Here is a 15223-nt window from a genome sequence, read left to right on the forward strand (position 1 = left end):
TTACCCATCCTTATTATTTTCTATTTGCTTAAATCGCTGCATACCCGTGTTCTGGCAATCGGAAGGAGCTTGGCTGCTTAATTGTATTGCAAGTTCTATGTTTCAAGAAGGAAACGAGCACTGCATCCCTTAGACTTTGAAAACCCTAAGTTAATGCTCTGTCTCACATGACCAGAAAGAATCTTTCTGGTGCTCCTTCCACGTGTTCTGGCATAACCACCTGGATCCGTTCCTCTGAAGGCATTTTTGTGCACCTCCGACTTCCTGTGTTGGCTGATCTCCGAACATGAGCAGAGCATACTATGTGAGGCCCAACATGGCTGTAGTTACTACCCTTCCTTTGTACGATACCTGGTCCATTGTGCAGGACCACAGGTGGTGCCCTCCAGAAATGGTCCCTAATAACTTGTTCAGTGGCTCTGTTTAGACCATGACCTGTGATAATGTCACTATACATTGTCAAACTGAAATTGCTGCTAGTCCCCTGATGTTGTTTGAAGGTTAGAGTCTTCGGTTGCGAACCTCACCTATCCTTGGGACAACCACCACCTCTTGGATCTGCTCTGTTGGGACGCCATACTGCTGACTCTTCCTTTACTTTCTTAGTTGGGGTCCTGTCAGACCAACGACTGCTGACCCCTTTGAGGTTTTTGTTGGGGAGAATTCTAATTTCTGTGCTAATTCCCTTCAACCTTGGAGACCCCCAGCTCTTTTGCTGGATTTAAGACTTCTTAATTTTAACCCTGGAGTGAGTGTGCCATTTTCTTCACTCACTCTTGTGTTTGATCTGATTTGGATGATCTGTTTCCTTTGTTTTTGGAGTCTGACAAACTCCATATGCATCTACTTTTTGTATGGTAACACACAGCACCTCCAGTGCAGTGCCACAGAGAAATTCTTTTGATTTCCCCTAAGGTTGTGTAGTCTAAAAAAGTGGTCTATGTATGAACAGAGGTCACCTTTCCTCCAAGTAAAATGACAGGGGCTAGTTAAAGGATGGACTAGCTGGATATCCCATCCCAGAAAATATCTCACCCACTTCTGTCCATTTCTAATAGTCAATGGTACCTTTCTATTACCCAGACTCTCATTTATAACCTTGCTTTTGTAACGAGAGGAATTGAAGTTGCCTCTTATTATAATCCCCACTTGATTTGTGCTGACAAATGTACCTTCCAGTACTAAATCTAACGTGTTCACCATTTGCTCCCAAGAAATGGATAACCTGTTCCAATATATGTATAGTATTACTATAACTAAATCTGTTGAATTCTGAGGATTTAGTTGTATTGCCATCACACCTGCATCCTCATGTAGTACCACAGGATCGAATTTACATTCATTACCAACAAGCACTGCTAGACCACCAGAAGGTCGCCCCTTTAGTCCTTTAGTGGCCGGATTGGTATAGCAAACATACTCTGCAATATCGAAGAGTGCTGTGTGCATGGTCTCTTGAAGAAGAATCACCTCAGGACGATTTCTTAAGTCAGTCCTACCAAACCAACATAGAAAATTTGGTAGGCCACAACAGTTCCATGACATGATTCTAAAGGGTCCCTCTTTACGCTAACGTATCCGAGTTTGCCTTTACAGGTGGAATTACAGTTTCACTTGCTACAGGTGTAATTCCATTAAGCGCGGCCACTAGTGCAAGTATTTGCTTGCTTGTATCTGCACTAATATTAAGCTGCAGACCTGTTAGCATTGTCTCACTTTTTTTGCTCTCGTTTTCAAGAGGAGTTTCTAAGAACTTCCCAGCATCTTTTTCATTCTGGAAAATATAAGGGACAAGACCTATAGAGGCTAAACTTTCCCTCTGTTCCCATACCATCCTCATGATGATCATATATTGGAAACCACAGATCATGCGATGATTATAGTTTGTAGCAAGGCAAATCCATTTTAAATCATCAGAGCAAAGGGTTCCTAGAGGGGGAATCGCTTGGAATGTTTTAAGCATGAATGTTCCGTTTAAGCTGGTTCTACCATTAATTGCCACATTGCTTACCCAGCCCATGAATATTGGCATTCCTGAAACCAATTTCTCCTCGTAAGTCTTTCCCAAATCGAGGTTACTCTTTTCTTTTATCGCTTCTTGTGGTACTTCCTCTTCAGTCCCCTTTGGGATAGGATTTCAACCTATCTTGTTACAGGGTGATTGACTGTTTATTTGACCTATAGATGTAAGGTCTTCCTTCTGGGATCCCTCCTCTTCACCACCCGTGTGCCCAATCTCCACTTCCTCTCCTTGTATATCTCTTCCAACCATTCCTATCATCCAGGGCTCACCAATTTGCTCATCTATACATCTAATAGGGCTACTTGGATCTTCGCTCTTGAGGGGTTGCTTACATTTCTTACCAATGTTTGTTTTTCACTGGATACAATTGCGATAGAGCTGTTTGAACACCTGAGATACCTGCACCTAACGGTGCAATCTGCCCCTTTTTCTGAGGTCGTGGATTTGACTCATCAGTCAGATTCACCCCAAATTGCCTACGTCCTGCGTTCAGATGTTTGGTCTTTCGTGTACACTTTTACGGTCGTTGAAGACCATTCCCAGTTCCCTCTGAAAAAAGGTCCAAGTGTACCTTACTCTTCATCAAGTTGGTGCAAGTCAAAACCATTCTCCTCATCCTGATTTCCTACCTACTTTCTTAGAATTCTCCAGCATGGGTCTGGCATGGATTCACATGCTCATGAATATTCCCCGTCGTCAGGCTGGGAATCCTCGGTAAAGAAAAAATCAGTATCAGTTTTGTTTCTGATCTGTCTTTCTTAGTAGTAACCAATCACTGGTCTCTGGGTCATACTGCCCCCAGCCAATGACTGCCCTCTCCCTAAAGCCCGCCCCCGGCAGCCATCCTCAGATTTGTACCGCACGTTCCAAGTGTTGGGAGTCCTCGTGCTACAGCTCTCGAGCTTTTACTGAGTTTAATCTCATTTTTCGGTCAATCGAGCCTCAAGCTCCACCGTTTCTACTTCCGATCAACGGGGACCAGTTTCGGAATTTTCTACGCCCCTCAAGGGTGAAGTTTTCGTCGAGTTACGCTTCTTGGGGGATTCCAGAAGTTTCTGCCGCCTACCCCGTGGACATGGCCAGGAGAAAGGAAGCTTGACACCCGGATCTAAGCTGTTTAGGAACTGTCCTGGATGCGGATTACAGACTGTGTTCAAGGAGGACAAGCACTCGTGGTGCCTCTGTCTTCACGAGGACAAAACGTACGTGGAGAAGGACTGTGCGTTTTGCATGAACATGTCGGATCGGACTATGGGGGATCGTCGGACCCGTCTCGCCAACTGGCTGGAAGGCAAGAGCCCAGCAGGTGAGAAGTCCGAGCGGTGGTCCCAGTCCTGTGAGGACGTCCCGGTGACGGGGGGCCCAACAGAAGGCAAAGCACCACGAGTCCGCGGGCACCGGGAGCGCCGAACGGTTGGGCTCCTCGGCCGCCAGGCAGGGCGTACCTTCACCAGCGCCATCAACCACAAGCCAATGCTCTGGCTCGGGGAAGAGAAAATCCAAGGCCTCGATTGAGGGATTCGCTGCGGCCCTGGCCAAGCCTGTGGAGGCTACCCCAGTGGAGGCGACCTCGGGGCCCAGAGTTTCCCTGCCTCTGCAGAGGGAATCTTCTTTTAAGACCCCGGTGAGAAAAGAGGGGGGCGGTGCCCGTTACGGACACGGGCACAGCCTCAGGGGAGGAGTTGGTTGAAGAGGGACTTGACAAGAATTTGGAAGAGGCCTGGTCCCACGGGAGGGATCCCGATGAGGGGAACAACAAGTGCGAGGGTGGCAACGACGAGGCTCCTGTGGAGGAGGAGCAACCATCGCGCCCGTCGCAGCCCGAGCAACAGGACAACTCGGCTGCCATTTTGATGGCAATCCAAGCCTTATGCACGGAGATGAGGGCGATATTGCCCCTACCCCCGACAGACGACTCAACTGAACCGGGTCCGTCGGGAGCCCTCCAAACAAGAGGAGGATTCATCCAGCCCTGCCAGCCCTCAGCCTTTGTCTCCTTCCCCGGTCCCGAGGGATGACACGGGAACAGATACGGCCATGACAGGGACGGATGACGACGGTGGTGATGACGGGACTGACCTTCCATCGCTGATTCCTCGGGCATCACCGCCCGACGAAATTGGCTCCTTCCACGCCATGATTGCCAGGGCACCCGAGGCACCCGAGGTTTTCCAGCTGTGCCCCAAGGAAAAGAAGGAAGGCTTCCTCTACCAATGGCGCGAGGTCAAGAGGAAGACTGTCCTCGCGGTGCAGCTGCTAGATGATATCTGGGACGAGGGACTTGCGCTTCTGAAGAACCCGTCCACAATGGCTGCCAAGAGGGACCGGTACGAGAAGTACCAGGTCCCCGACGCCACCCCCTTGTGCCTGAGGGCACAGCCGACCCCGGATTTGGTCATCTCGGCAGTGGCCAAGAAGAAAGCAGTCGGGGGGGGGGGGGGGGGGGGGGGGGGGGCATTGGCTTCATCTTCAACTTCCCCACCGGACGGCGAGGGAAAGAAACTGGACGCCATGGGGTGACGAGTCATCCCGTCGGCAGCAATGACGATCAAGGCGGCCAACGGCCTAGCGATTGTGGCCCGCTACGACAGAGAATTGTGGTACACGATCGCCCCCCTGTTGGACTTCCTACCGGACCACAAGAGGGCAGAGGCCCTGGCGATCCTACAGGAAGGTGAGGTGGCGTCAGACCACGCCATAACAGTAGCCACGAACATTGCTGACACCGGTTTCCGCCAGTTGGGCAACAGCGTTTGCCTTAGACGGCAGGGGTGGCTCAAAGCGACTGATTTCCGCCAAGACGTGCAAGCCAAGGTTTTGGACATGCCCTTCGACGGGAACAATCTGTTTGGAAAGACAGTGGATGAGTCACTGCAGGCCATCAAGACCGACGGACGGCTCGGGCCTTGGGAGTTCTGCAGCAACGATGGCCGCCCTTTTGGAACTCCAGAGGCAAGCAAGGTGCCTCCAAAGGATTCGGCTGTGGCTCCTCAACGTACCGTCAGGCGGCCCGCTCCTCATCACAAGAAGCTTACAGGGGTTGAGGCAAGTCAGGTGGATCTCGCAGTCATCGCCAGGGAGGCCAAGGCGGCAAGGCCGCTTCCAAGCAAGACTGAACTGGCCGTTGTGTCGGGCCCCCACCGAAGCACCCCGGTGGGAGGCCGGCTGACGAAGTTCATCAGCGTGTGGGAGTCCATCTCCACCGACCGTTGGGTGCTGGACGCCCTGGCCCACGGGCACACTCTGGAATTTCTCAAGAAGTGCCCCCGAATTCCTGCCGTGGCCAGGAAGGAAAACCACGTCCCTCAACTGCTTTTAGAGGTAAGGGCGATGCTCAAGAAAGGTTTCATCGAATTCGTCCCAAAGAGGCGCCGGGGCTCCGGAGTATACTCAAGCTACTTCCTTGTCAGAAAGATGACAGGAGGATGGCGTCCCATCCTGGACCTGCGTCGACTAAACAGATACTTCAAGGCACAGAAGTTCCGGATGGTCGCCCCCCAGCACATGCTGGGCCAGCTGGAGGAAGGAGACGTCCTATCGTCGTTGGATTTGGAGGATGCATACTTTCACATCCCCATACTAAAAGGACACCGAAAGTTTCTCAGGTTCGTGGTCCAGGGACGACACTACCAGTTCAAGGCCCTCCTGTTAGGATTGAAGTCGGCGCCAAGGGTATTCACCAAGTGCCTGGCGCCGGCACGGCTGCGCCGGCAGGGGATCCAAGTCTACCCCTACCTGGACGATTGGCTCATCCGAGCAAGAACAAGAGAACTCGCCGTCGAACACACCGCAAAGACTGTCCGGCTGCTCACTTCCCCAAATCCCACCTGGCTCCGTCACAGGTCGCATTGTTTCTGGGTGCCAGGCTCGATACAGTCCCGCAATTGGCCTCGCCGTCGGAGGAAACGACGAAGGCCATCCTGGGCAAGGTGCAGCGTCTGTTGGCCACGGACGTAGCCAGGGTGAGGTCCATCAAGTCCCTCATCGGGATGATGTCTTCGTGCATCTACCTGTGCAGGCTTCGGATGCGCCCTCTACAGCAGTTCGACGCCCGTTGGATGCAATCGACGGGCAGCTTTGAGGACAAGATCTCGCTCAACGAGGTATTCTTCCAAGCAATTCGGTGGTGGGGCACCCACGCACATCTTGCGGCGGGCACGGACTTTCAAACCCCAGCACACCAGGTGACGGTGACGACGGATGCCTCCTTGGAGGGGTGGGGAGCGCACACCGGAAATCTTCACGCAAGAGGCCTCTGGCTCCCGGAGGAGAGGACGCTCCACATCAACATACTGGAACTCCGAGCAGTGTTCTGGGCCCTGAGGTCGTTTCTCCCGTCCCTCAAGGACAAGGTGGTGAGGATCTTCACCACCACTGTGTTTTATATCCGGAAGCGGGGAGGAACCAGATCCCCAGCCCTGTTCAAGGAAGCCCAGGATCTATGGCACTGGGCCGTTGCCCAGGGGATGTTTCTGGTACCCTTTCATCTGGCAGGGACAAACGACAATCGCTGACTCACTCAGCAGGGAGCTGCACTTGTGCCACGAGTGGGAACTGCGTCAGGATCAAGTGGATCGACTCAACGATGGGGCAAACCCCAGATCGACCTGTTCGCGACGGCGACAATCTCCAAGTGCCAGAGGTTCGCCAGCAGGTTTCCCCAGCCGAGGAGCATGGGCGATGCTTTCTCATTCCCCTGGGACGGCCTGTTCCTGTATGTGTTCCCTCCATTGCCGTTGCTACTGCGACTCGTCAACCAGCTCAAGAGGACCCGGTGCAGGATGATCCTCGTCATTCCCGGACCTTCTGGACTTGTCAGCGTCCCCACCAGTCAAATTGTCGACGGACGCAGATCTTCTCTCCAGAGAAGACGGAGCCATCCTTCATCACGACCCGGAGTCGCTGAACTTGGAGGCCTGGCTCTTGCAGCACTAGAGTTTGGAGGGTACGATATCCCGGCGGACTGCAGAGAGGTTCTTGCAAAGGCCAGGGCGTCCTCAACTTTCAAGTGCTACGGACACATGTGGAAGAGGTTCTCTGTCTGGTGCCGTGCACAGAAGATTAACCCTCTACGGATTACGGCCCCTCAAGTGCTACCCTACTTACTGTCGCTGGCCAAAGCTGGACTAGCGCATGCTTCCATCAAGATACATCTGGCAGCGATTTCCCGATACAACAGAACTGCAAGAGGGTCATCCCTGTGGTTGCATTGCCTGGTGAAGGAGTATATGAAAGGGCTGTTCCAATTGTTCCCGCCGGTGAAGGCTCCAGCCCCGGCGTGGGCGCTCAACTTGGTGCTGACCAGGCTCATGGGCCCGCCATTCGAGCCTTTGCATTTGGCTCCGTTGAAGTTCCTGTCGTGGAAGACAGCGTTCCTTGTGGGCATCACCTCTGCACGACGCGTGGGAGAGATTCAGGCCCTATCCTGCAAGCCTCCATACTTGACTTTTCACGAGATGAGGGTGGTGCTGAGGACGCACCCCTCCATGCCCAAGGTGCCATCGGACTTCTATCTCAACCAGCCCTTGGTGTTACCAGTTTTCTTCCTGTCGCCTTCGTCGCCGGCCGAGAGGACTTTGCACTCGCTGGATGTAGCTAGAGTGCTGAAGTTCTACGTGGACCGAACGAAGAGTTTTCGGAAGACATCACAGCTGTTCGTGAACTTTGGACCTGTGAACCAATAGAAGGCTCTCTCGAAGGCTTCCATTTCCAGCTGGCTTTCCGGCTGCATCATGCACTGTCACCGGTTGGCAAACCGACCGTTGCCCGCCCATCTGAGAGCCCATTCGACCAGAGCGATCGCTGCTACCACGGCGTTCCTATCTGGTGTGCCCCTCCTGGACATCTGCAGGGCTGCCACGTGGAGGTCGACGCACACCTTCACGAGATTCTACTGCGTCGACCGGGATTCCAGGGAGGAGTCCAGAGTCGGCCCGGCAGTGCTGCGCAACCTGTTGTGAGGCGGTAAGAGTTGCTTAATGTTGAGTCCATGTAATGCTTAATGTTGAGCCTTTGCCACCTCCCGTGGTATGCATGTGTACTGCTATGTATTCTTATATTCATGAGCATGGGAATCCATGCCAGACCCCATGCTGGAGAAGGAACAAGTTACTTACCTGTAACTGTTGTTCTCCAGCATGGGTCTGGCATGGATTCACATGCAAACCCTCCCTCCTACCCCACTGCGGCCCTTCACTTGGTCATACTGCCACTTTACCTGCTACCAAATCTGAGGATGGCTGCCAGGGGCGGGGCTTAGGGAGAGGGCAGTCATTGGCTGGGGGCAGTATGACCCAGAGACCAGTGATTGGTTACTACTAAGAAAGACAGATCAGAAACAAAACTGATACTGATTTTTTTCTTTACCGAGGATTCCCAGCCTGACTGGGAATATTCATGAGCATGTGAATCCATGCCGGATGCATGCTGGAAAACAGTTACAGGTAAGTAACTTGTTCCTTCACTGTTATAGGTTTTAGTCACTTTTTATTTTTTCATTTTTGGCATTCTTAGACATGTTATTTCTAGCATCTCTTTTTTTGTGCTCTAGCAATAATTCTCTTCTCTGTGGAAGTACCACAATCTGACTTTCGTTCTCCCCTTCCGAGACAGAATCAATCATACTTTCACACATCTCTTTCATAGTAACATCAGAAATATCGATCAGATCTAATAACACTGTTGGACTACTCCCTCCCTCATGGGATCAGATTTCTGCTTTGGAGATAACAAGTTCACCATCCCATCACTTCTTCCACAAATGATAGATTCCTTAATTGCCTCTATATCAAGCTGTGTTTGCTGAATAGCAATACCAACAGCGCCTTCAGATTCCAAAACAAACTTATTCAATTTGTTACCCAAATGGACATTATTGGCCACCGGTACGGCTGCCATTTCAACAAACGATTTTACTTCCACGTTTACCATTTTCATATCTCCAGGGGTTTGTGTCATATTGTTCATCATGGCTACACCCTTCTTATGGCCCACTACTAGAGCAGGCACAGCTTCACAGGTAAATAACAGTGCCTCCACTTTGTTCATTTTACATAGGTCGTCAGTCATTGTTGCTCTTAGATTCCCCAATTCACAATGCGTTTGCTCGTGGCCCTTGTCTAGCAGATCAAGAAGTCTAGATAAGACTGGGAATCGGCCCCAAATCCAGGGACATCACGAGCACAGAGATCGATTTCTTCCTCTGGACTAGCATGTTCTAGCCCATCCTCTCTAGGGAGGATTCCTGTCGTTTGTTCAAATAGATTAATCTGTTCTTTGAGATTAGTAAATGGGTTGTTTTGTGCTGGGAGATTGGTCGTATAAGCAAGATGCTGCTTCTCGTAATTGAATTCTGTCTTTTTCATTATACAAATAAGCATCAGTAAAACCACATGAGAATGAGTAAAAACCCAGATTCTGCTGCGCTGCAAGAATAAACATATGCACATTTTCTCTTCCAAATGCTCGTTTGGACACTGGGTAGATGGCCCCAAGGAAAATCTCATCCTCTTTCCTACTTCAGCTTCTATAGCGGGTCCTAATATTGAGCAGTCATTCAGTCCACCCATATTGATTTTTGTAATTCCCTTCAAATCAACCTTTTTATTCAACCACGCTTCATTTTCAACATCTGTCAGATTTGTAATGTCAGGAACTGTGAGGTTCTTTACTTCCTTAACATTGTACTTGATAGGGGAGGATTCAAGATTTCTCTGTGCCCTTCCTTTTTGCTGCTCAACTTTGTTAGCAACCAAGGTTCCCTCACCCTCTTCATTCATACTCAGAGACTGAGGTACCGAAACCGGACTAAATTCACTAAATTCAAAGTTGACAACCTCGTCCTGTGAAACTGACTGATTTGACTGATCTTCGTTTCGAGACCTTTCATTCAACATTTCCACATTTATTGTTACTGGACTTAGTACCCCTGTAAATGTTCTTCCACTTCTAAGCCCATTGACCATATTGACTATCCAACACCTAGTGAGTCAAAAGAAAGATGGGAAGTAATAACTTCACCCTATTTTTAAAGCAATAGTATCACTACTGTGACCGCTTAGTAAGGTTCATAAAATATTAACAATCAGACAAGATCCCCAGTTCCTACTTTCAGAACCGAATTAGTCCCAGCATAGAAACTTCTATTCAAATGGAGTATAAAACACAGTATTGCTCATATGGTCATTATGGCATTATGGAAGCTCATTGCTTACTTAGAGGCAAGCTCCGCTCCTGCCACACCGCCAAACAGCCTAACAGCCACTTACGATGGCACTTCCGATGTGCGCGCCTCACTAGTTATAGATGGTGAGGAGCAGACGTTGGCGGACAGGTGGGTGGGGCCACAAGTTGAAAGCTGCAAACAATGAAAATAAACTCGGATAAGCCACCGAAGAACTATAAGTTAGGCACTGCGGTAAGCCACTAGGTACAGGGACAATGTTCCTAGAATCTTCATTTACTTGGGTGCTGTAGTCTTTACTCCAATGGCGTGTTACAGCGAAAAGCATGCAAGTAGCTTCTTCTTGCGGACAGCAATTTTCCACTTGACAAACGGAGGAAAGCCAGGTCCAACGACGTAGAGACAGCCTAACAGCCACTTATGATGGCACTTCCAATGCCCTTTCCTGGGGAAAACCTCTGCTTTCCCAGGCAAAGTCTGTCTGCTTGGCCACATGTGTGGGCTGGAGCTGTCTGGTCCCAGTCCACATCTGTCCGTCTGAGTATCTGTTGATGGGCACGTTGTGTGGCAATGGCTATCCATGACTGTATAGCCATTGCCAGTTTAAGTGGTGCAGATCCTTTAATTGGTGCACCTGGCCGCGCTTCTAGTCCAAATGTTGGATAACAGGACTCCTGCAGCCATTCAGCAGATCATTGGAACCAAGACACCTACAAAGAAGTGCAGCCTGTAGACAACCTGTGGCCGAATGTTGCAGCGGGCCAGCATTGCCTCCATCCAAGTCTCTGTGAAACCCTGTTCCTCTGTCCTGATCTCAAGAACACTCATCAGTGCTTCAACCCCTGGACTGGTGGGAACATCAAGCCTCAATCCCTGGTCGATGATCCATGCCTGCTCATCTTTTGGAAGTGTCCCTGGACCACCCGGTGTACTGACCAGCTCTCTCCTGGGCTACCTTCTGCACCCGTTGCCATTCAGAGTGCAACCTTGGAACTTGGAGGATCTTTAACTTGTGCTACAAGATGCATGCTTCTTGATTTTCAGCCTTCGGGTCCCAAGGTAATCCATGAAAGACCTGCTCCTTTTTGCGCATGCCGAAGGTCAGCTTCGCCACCGGACTGAGGAGACTCCCATTGCAATTAGTCTTCACTCCTTGGACGTCTCATGAGGTTGCCTGCTTTGCAGAAGTCTTCGTCCTTTCATGGCAAGGGTGACTTTTGGGTAAGAATTGGTGCAGTCACACTGTGTGAGTCTACTCAACACTTATCTGCTTGGTATTAGGTAGGTGACCCACCTTTTGGTATAGGTCTGTACTACACAAGTTGGTAGTGTGACTGAGCAGCCAGGCCTATCTCAAGATGTGTAAATGTGAGCTGTAGAAATGGAATTCGTCAATGCAAGTAAAGAAATAACACTTGTACTCAAGGTTTCGGTTATAGTTTTTTTTTATATCCAGTTTTAAATGAGCATTCTTTAAAAAGGCAATTTGTGTAAAAAGCTAGTGTATAATCAAGAGCAGCACACGCTTCGCGTTATTCTGCATCCAGCAGCGTAACGCTCACCGTGCCTGCAAGTCTGCATCCAGTCTTCTGCCACACCCGCCCTGAGTTTGGAGCTCCTAGAAAAAGGGAGAAAGGTTAGAACAAGAGCAATACCTTTGATCCTTACCTGAATTCCCGATCCATCGCGCCTTCGAGCTGGAAGAAAGAAGTTATTTTATGCGTGTCGCCTCGCCTGCTGCAGCGCCGCGCTGAACTCACCGGCCTTCGCAGCATCTTCACATTTCACCGCATCCTCCTACATATTACCGCCACACTCCGGCACCTAAGGAGAAGACAAGAACAGCAAGGTGAGCCAAGGGAACACACAGAGGAATATTAGTTACCCCCCCCCCCCATAGACTTACCTGATTTTACCACTGGGGGTACTATTCCTCTTCACGGGTCGGCGCAGCTTCCACTGCATCCTAGCCGAACCCCGGCCCCTAAGGGGAAACAAAAGGACAGCAAGGTGAAACAAGGGACTAACAAGAGGAACCCTCCTCACCACAAAAGACTTACCTGATTTTACCGCCAGAGGCATTATTCCGCGAGATTTCATACTTTCTATCAGCACCTGAATAAGGGAGAAAGCAACAGGTTACTTATGGACATTATTTTATCGAACTGTGTTGGATAATACAAATCCTTACCAGAACATTACCGGTTGCCACTAGGAAGTCTTCAGTACGGTCAAGCTGCAACCTGCAAGGAATCGGACAAGAGTGAAAGTCAGGCATTTGAACTCTTACGAACTACATACTTACGGCATCTTGCCGGGAATATCGGAGTCAATATTGTCCTAGAACTCACCAATTCCTTCGAGCCAGTGAAGCAACTGGTTATCTACGCGCCACTGCGCTCAATGCAGGATAGAGAGCTCATCCTTTCAAATCATCAGGTGAGACTATAAGAGGGAACATCCAAGGTGATCAGTGGGGACAACAGCAGGGTGGGGGGGGGGGGGGGGTTTACGCTCAACTCCACGCGTGGTTAATTACCCTTCTCCACTTGCAGAAGAATATTCCTACGGACCAAGCAAACGAAGCTAGGTGGGCCAGTTCAGTCCGTCATCTCGGCCCTACGTGTCACATTGGAGGAGCCCGCAGCAGTCCAGTCCAGATCGACGCCTCTGTGGGAGCCAGGTGAGCGTAACATCCAGTTAGATTCTGTCCTATTGCAGCAATGCAGAACCTGGGTTCATGAACCTCAGTCATGGGGACAGGAGGGAGGGACGTCTGGAGTGCTCCTGCGGCAGCTTTTTGTAGGTCATCGGCAGCTACGTGCTCTTTTCGGTTCAGCTTCACTTTGCGGTTTCAGTGCTTAGTAAATAGCACCGTCGCAGATCTCCGATACCCGTTGGGCTTCCTTCACTCCTTGGGTCCTGAACTCTGGTGAGGGGGACTTGAACTCTGGTCTTCTTGCTTCTGGATGGTCCTTAGGAGACTCCTGGAGCTTCTGGCCAGATTTTAGATGTTACACTCGACCTTGGATTTCTCGACCCCTGGCACTCGGTTCTTGCAGCAACAAAGAAGTACAGCCAGTCTGGGAAGGCGGTGCAGTAGAGTTTGTTTCGGGGTTAGTTGGTCCCACTAACTCAAGGGAAGAGGTCGTCCCTTCCGGAGCTTCTTTTGTAGATCAGAAAAAGGAGTTTCAGCACAGCAGCAGGACTTCACCAGGCAATTCAAAGGTACAGGAGGATGCAGCAAGCGTCGTTCACGGTTTCTTAATCAGTGTTTCTCCCAGTGGTCGACTCTGCCTCTTGTCCCAAAACCCTCACCTTTTAATCAAGTTTCTCCCATTCATGCACAGCCTAGGCTGTCAATCACACAGCAGGGAGGCTGTCCTTTCAGGACAGCCAGCCAATCAAGACTGGTTGCATTCCTAGAAACAGAGGACAGGGGAGTTTCGGGAACCTCCCTCACATCCTGCGTTTCCAGACACACTGGAGCCTAAGGCGGGCTGAAGCCCGCCAAAGGCAAATGTACAAGGGGCTCAAAACTGGCTCACCGCACAGAGTTTAACCCAAGAAAAACCGCACAAACAGAAAATAGCAGCTCGGGCCCTTTTGATGAAATGGTCGCCCATGGGTGCTATACTGCAGCTGAGGATTCAGCCTGCGGTAGAAAAGCACAATGGTTGGAAAAATGAACCACTGCCACCAGCCATTTGAAGTAGTGAGGGTAACGTGCAATTTTTTGCATGAGAATGTAGGCTAAGGGGCTATTGGCTAACCCCCCTGCACTCCACATACGAATGGGTGTGCTGGACCTACAAAGAGAAAAGGTATATAAAGTCAATTTCACTTTACTATTCTTGAACTGTAGTTCACACAAGAAAAGGTATTTCAACCTTGGAAGAAATCTGAAGGATTTATCTGTGACACTGCACTGAAGGTGCTGTGTCTCACCATACAAAAAGTAGATGCCTATGGAGTTTGTCAAACTCCAAAAACAGTGAAAGCACATGATCCAAATCAGGTCAAACACATGAGGGGGAGAAAAAGGTCTCTAGGGTTAAAATAAAAAGTCCTAAAGTCCAGCAAAAGAGCTGGGGGGTCTCGAAGGTTGAAGGGAATTGGCACAGAAATTAGAATTCTCCAGCATTGGATCTTTCAAGGGTTCACATGCTGTGAATATTCCCTGTCGTCAGGCTGGGAACCTCGGTCACTTTAACCTATCGTTTTCCTATGGAAAACGTCGACACTTTAGTGTCCTATCAACGTCCTTTTTGGGTGCTTTAGTCCCCACCAATAGGGCGTAAGCTATAAATGGCCCCACCCCTGCGGCTTCCCTTCAGATTTCAACCGTCTCCAAACTGTTTGATCACCTCGTGTTCGCTGTGTTTTTTTCCACGTACTTGTGCTCTTTGCGTATTGAGATGGCTTCTGGGGCTCCGAAGAAGTCTCCGGCCCTGTGCGACTTGTGAGTTGAAGGTGTATGAGGGTGACGGGCATATGGATTGCCTCTACTACCTTTACCCTCATCACTCTGCTGACTCTTGCGAAATTTGTAGAGGGTTTTCGCAAAAGACTCATAAAGACCGCAATCGGCGGTTGGTTTGTTGGCTTAATGAGGGCACCTACACGGCCTCGGAGGTGGGTTCGGTCCCGAGCCTGTCCTCTGAACGACCGGTGCAGTCGGCGGATCATTGCCGGGCGGCGTCGGCCGAGCCTCCGGCTAAGAAACCTCGTTGGAGGTGCAGAAGAGCGGTAGATCCTCTTCGAGTAAGCAGTTGTTGAAGGGAGCTTCTTCGTCCAAGCATGGTCGGTCGGACCATTCCTGAGGGTCTGGTGGAAGGCCTGAGAAGTCGGCGTCGCAGGAGAAGGACTAGTCGTCGAAGCACTCTTCAGGGTACTGTCACAGGTCGTCCTCTAGCAGGGAGTGCTCTTAACACTGGTCCAGCACTGCCAAGCAGTCTGGGTCGCCTGCAAAATGTACACCGCAGGTGGCGGTTCTGACGACGTCCTCGTCAACGGGG

General features: G+C 50.4%; 1 protein-coding gene across 1 annotated transcript in view; it reads left to right on the forward strand.

Moving 5' to 3' along the window:
* The window catches only part of LOC138526300 (E3 SUMO-protein ligase RanBP2-like), a 1418318-nt gene that overhangs the window by 617408 nt on the left and 785687 nt on the right, over positions 1-15223 (forward strand). The gene's annotated exons all lie outside the window — the stretch shown is intronic.

Source organism: Ambystoma mexicanum, chromosome 7p (genome assembly GCF_040938575.1).
Source record: "Ambystoma mexicanum isolate Mex_15411 chromosome 7p, UKY_AmexF1_1, whole genome shotgun sequence".
Classification (NCBI taxonomy): Eukaryota; Metazoa; Chordata; class Amphibia; order Caudata; family Ambystomatidae; genus Ambystoma; species Ambystoma mexicanum.